Source organism: Eutrema salsugineum, unplaced genomic scaffold (assembly GCF_000478725.1).
Source record: "Eutrema salsugineum unplaced genomic scaffold, Eutsalg1_0 scaffold_12, whole genome shotgun sequence".
NCBI lineage: Eukaryota > Viridiplantae > Streptophyta > Magnoliopsida > Brassicales > Brassicaceae > Eutrema > Eutrema salsugineum.
The window spans coordinates 4,605,883-4,611,329 of record NW_006256895.1 but is presented as its reverse complement, the minus strand read 5'-3'; the positions used below and the strand labels follow the sequence as shown (position 1 = coordinate 4,611,329).

The following is a 5,447-nucleotide window of genomic DNA, read 5'->3' as shown; positions in this document are numbered from 1 at the left end:
AGCCCACCATGTTCATCCGCCACCGCCGCAAGCTCAGAGACAACCTCCTCCGGTCTTTGTTGGAGAGAACGACCGAGCTAATGCGCACCAATACCGAGCTGGGATTCAAGCTCCACCGGTTCAAAACAACAACTTTGAGGTTAAAGCTTCCCTGCTCAATATGGTGCAGAACTCAAAGTTCCACGGTCTAGCCGGAGAAGACCATCTTGAGCATCTAGATCAGTTTGATCGGGTTTGCGACCTAACCAAGATCAATGGTGTCTCGGAAGATAGCTTCAAGCTACGCTTGTTCCCATTCAGCCTCGGTGATAAAGCTCACCAGTGGGAAAAGAACCTCCCGAGGGGTTCTATACAAACCTGGGAGCAGTGTAAACTAGCGTTCTTATCAAAGTTCTTTTCCACATCACGCACGGCTAAGCTCAGAAACCAGATCTCAAGCTTCACGCAGCAAAATAACGAGAGCTTTAGCGAAGCTTGGGAACGGTTTAGAAGCTACACTAACCAATGCCCCCACCACGGCTTCTCAGAGGCGTCCCTCTTGAGTACTTTATACCGAGGTGCACTCCCCAAGATCAGAAACCAACTCGATACAGCTTCAAATGGAAATTTTCTTGGGAAGGAGATCAATGCGGCAATGGAACTAGTCGAAAACCTAGCCATGTCTAATGATACTTATGGCGACGACTTTGATAGAGTAAACCGTACAGAGGGCTCCAATGAAGAACAGCATATGAAAAAGGATATAAGAGAGCTTCAGAGCAAGCTTGACAAGGTTCTGATGGCGACACAAAAGCCAATACACTTTGTAGGCGAGTTTGATGAGCAAGAGCCAAGTTTTGACAATGTTAATGAAGATGGTCTAACTCAAGAGGAGCTGAACTACATAGGGAATCAGCAGAGGTATCAGCGGTTTAACAACTAAAACAGTAACCCAAACCTCTCATACAGAAACCCGAATGTAGCTAATCCTCAAGACCAAGTGTACCCTGCTCAGCAACAACAACAAAGCTATGCTCCAAAAGCTCCTTTTCAGAATACCTTCCAGCCCAAACAACAGTTCAGTGGGCAACAGCACGGCTACACTCATCAGAATCAAGCGGCTCAGGGTAACAACTTCACCAGCCAACCGCAACATCACAAGTTTCCACCAGGGTTCAATCCGCAGCCGATGGGTAATCAGCGACAGCATCAGGGAACGGGTCAGAATCAGATGGGAAACGACGTCTGTGGGATATTACAGCAACTGTTACAGGGTCAGCAGAGAGTTGAGAGCCAGCACGCGACAATGCAGCAAGATATCAGAGAGCTTAAGCAGAATCAAGCCTCTACATCATCCCGAGGCCCGGCTTTACCAGGTAAACCGGATCCCAACCCCAAGGAATACGTGAACGCCATAACATTGAGGAGTGGCAAGGAACTACAAGCTCCGAAGCCTACGACTAAGCTCATTGAGGCCAATGAGCAGTTAGAGGGGGAGGCAGCCTCAGGTGATGCGTGTAAAGAAGCGGATTTTGAGAAAGAACCGATCAAGGACAAAGGAAAAGAGGTGGAAAAGACAACTGAGCCTGAAAAGCCATACGTTCCACCACCACCTTACCAACCCAAGATACCGTTGCCAGGGCGTTTCAAAAAGAAAATCTTAGACAAAGCCAAAGCGGTCTTTGAGAAACACTTGGAGAACACGCAACTCACCTTACCCATTATAGATGCTTTCTTAGCTATACCACAGCTTGGGAAGTTTCTAAAAGATGCGATCCTCAACAAGACAAAGGAGCTCCAGGTTATGGTAATACTGAGTCATGAATGCAGCGCCATAATACAAAGGAGGTCTATACCAAGGAAGCTATCCGATCCGGGCAGCTTTACCTTACCGTGTGCTTTAGGTCACTTGAAGTTCTCAAACTGCTTGTGTGATCTAGGAGCTTCTGTGAGCCTAATGCCATACACGGTGGCGAAGAGATTGGGATACAAGAGTTACAAGCCGGCCAAGATCTCTCTTATACTAGCTGATAGATCGGTTCGCTTACCGGTGGGTTTGCTTGAGGATTTACTTTAAGGATCGGTGAGATAGAAATCCCCACGGACTTCATAGTTCTTGAGATGGACGAGGAACCATTGGACCCTATCATCTTGGGCCGACCGTTCCTAGCGACCGCAGGAGCCATTATAGATGTGAGAGGAGGAATGATTGAACTACACATCGGTTCCGAGCATATGAAGTTCAATGTAAAAGAGATGATGAAGAAACCGACCATTGGAGGTCAGGTTTTCTATGTGGAAGTGATGGAGGAGCTAGCTGATGAGCTCCTGGAAGAGTTGAACGCAGAGGATCCATTACAAGTGGTCCTTACACGTGAACAAAGCGAGCACGGGTACTTGAATGAGGAGAGCGAGGTGTACAAGCAACTTTTAGACCAACCGAAGGAACTTGGAGCTGAGGCTAGGTTTTTGGAGCTCAGGAAGAGTGGCCTCGACATCTTAGACAGCGAGGGGTCCATGGGAACAGAGGAGACACCTCGGGATATCATGGCCGTGGCAACTCATATCGAGACCGATGATAATCCGCGCGAGAACAAGGAAAAAGCCGAGGAAGCTGTTCCGGGCCAATGTAGCTTTGATACCGATTGGAATGAGGCAGACGCTCCCCCTGTTGAGCTCAAGCCTCTACCAACAGGGCTCAGGTATGCGTTCTTAGGCTTGAACTCCACTTTCCCTGTGATCATAAACGATTGTTTGCTTGAACATGAAGAACGTGCATTGCTTAATGAAATCAAGAAATTCAGGAGAGCAATAGGGTATTCCTTGGCCGACATAAGAGGAATCTCTCCTGATATATGCACTCACCGGATCCACCTGGAGGACCAAGCCATGTCCTCTATTGAGCACCAACGTCGCCTTAACCCGAACCTCAAAGAGGTGGTTAAGAAGGAGATACTAAAGCTCCTTGAGGCAGGGATCATATATCCAATCTCTGACTCTCGGTGGGTATCTCCTGTGCACGTTGTGCCCAAGAAAGGTGGTATCACGGTGGTAAAAAATGATAAGGATGAACTCATAGCCCAAAGAACTATAACCGACCATCGCATGTGCATTGACTATAGGAAATTGAATTCTGCATCAAGAAAAGATCATTTCCCTTTACCATTCATTGATCAAATGCTTGAACGGTTAGCCAATCATCCTTATTTCTGTTTTCTCGATGGATACTCTGGATTCTTCCAAATACCAATAGATCCAAGAGACCAAGAGAAAACGACATTCACTTGCCCTTATGGCACTTATGCTTATAGGAGAATGCCTTTCGGTTTGTGTAATGCACCGGCCACTTTTCAAAGATGCATGATGCACATTTTCTCTGATCTAATTGAAGAGAAAGTCGAGGTGTTTATGGATGATTTCTCCGTATACGGCTCCTCTTTCTCCGAATGTCTTGCTAATCTTTCTCAGGTTCTAAAGAGATGTGAGGAGCATAGGCTTGTATTGAATTGGGAGAAGTGTCATTTCATGGTACAAGAAGGCATTGTCTTGGGGCACAAGGTATCAGAGAAGGGAATTGAGGTGGACAAGGCCAAAATCGAGGTAATGGTGAACCTACAAGCTCCGAATTCTGTAAAAGGGATAAGAAGCTTTCTTGGGCACGCTGGGTTCTATAGGCGGTTCATTAAGGATTTCTCCAAGATAGCTAGGCCTTTAACTAGGCTATTGTGCAAAGAGGTGGAGTTTATCTTTGATGAAGAATGTGAGGAAGCGTTTAAGAGGATCAAGGAGGCTTTGATCAGTGCACCAATTGTACAAGCTCCCGATTGGTCTTTACCATTCGAAGTGATGACTGATGCATCTGACTATGCCGTGGGAGCTGTCTTTGGGCAGAAGAAAGATAAGAAACTCCATGTGATTTACTATGCCAGCCGCACCTTGGACTCAGCTCAAGAAAAGTATGCAACCACCGAGAAGGAAATGCTTGCCATTGTGTTTGCATTTGACAAATTCAGGAGTTATCTAGTGGGATCAAAAGTCACGGTTTACACAGATCACACAGCCTTGAGGTACTTGATGTCTAAGAAGGACGCTAAGCCGAGACTTTTGACATGGGTCCTATTGCTCCAAGAATTCGACATGGAAATACTTGACAAGAAGGGCATTGAAAACAGGGCCGCAGATCATCTCTCAAGGCTGAGGATTGAAGAAAAGGTCCCCATAGACGATGCTTTACCTGAGGAACATCTCATGCTGGTACGGTCTTACTTAGAGGTGGAAGAGGCCAACACGATCAAGGAAAGAAGCCTTTCATGGTTCGCGGATCTTGTGAACTACCTGTCTTGCGGTTTAGAGCCACCGGATCTTGATGCCTATCAGAGGAAAAAGTTCTTTAGAGATGTGACGAGATATCATTGGGATGAGCCGTATCTTTACGTGCTTAACAAAGACCATCTCTATAGGCGATGCTTGGCCGAAGAAGAGATCCATCCGGTGCTACAAGAATGCCACGGTTCAGCGTACGGTGGTCACTTAGGTGCATTCAAGACGGTTGCCAAGGTTTTGCAAAGCGGCTTCTGGTGGCCGACTATGTTCAAGGACGCTCGAGATGTGGTATCGAGATGCGAGGCTTGTCAAAGGCACAATAACATATCCAAGAGGAATGAGATGCCCCAAAACCCAATCTTTGAAGTCGAGGTCTTCGACTGTTGGGGCATTGACTTCATGGGTCCCTTTGTGAGTTCATACGGAAATCAGTACAACCTTGTCGCGGTGGACTATGTGAGTAAGTGGGTCGAGGCTGTTGCATCCCCAACCAACGATTCAAAAGTGGTGGTAAAGCTTTTCAAAAGTATCATTTTCCCACGGTTTGGAGTTCCAAGAGTAGTAATCAGTGATGGGGGAAGCCACTTTATCAATAAGACTCTTGAGAGTCTTTTAAGGAAGCATGGGGTAAAGCACAAGGTGGCCACACCTTATCATCCGCAGACTAGTGGTCAAGTGGAGGTCTCTAACCGACAGATAAAGGCTATTTTAGAAAGGACCGTGAGCTCATCTAGGAAGGATTGGAGCAAGAAACTTGATGATGCTTTGTGGGCTTACAGAACCGCGTACAAGACCCCCATTGGAACCTCACCGTTTAACTTGCTCTATGGGAAAAGCTGTCATCTACCGGTTGAGTTGGAATACAAAGCATTGTGGGCAGTGAAACTTCTGAACTTTGACATCAAGACTGCACAAGAGAAGAGGGTTTTACAGCTTCATGAGCTTGAGGAAATCAGGTTAGATGCTTTTGAGAGCTCTAAGATCTACAAGGAAAGGACCAAGGCGCTTCATGACAAGAAGATACACAAGAGAGAGTTCAAAGAAGGAGACCAAGTTCTGCTGTTTAACTCGAAACTCAAGCTATTCCCTGGGAAGTTGAGATCCAGATGGTCCGGTCCATTCGAAATTCTTGAAGTAAGGCCTTA

At 46.5% G+C, this 5,447-nt stretch overlaps 1 non-coding gene across 1 annotated transcript; it reads right to left on the bottom strand.

Annotated features, from left to right (window-relative positions):
• Positions 1 to 415: 415 nt before the first annotated feature.
• Positions 416 to 522, bottom strand: LOC112089342. Its single transcript, XR_002900978.1, has one exon. It is a non-coding gene; the product is annotated as a small nucleolar RNA R71 (small nucleolar RNA).
• Positions 523 to 5,447: the final 4,925 nt, after the last annotated feature.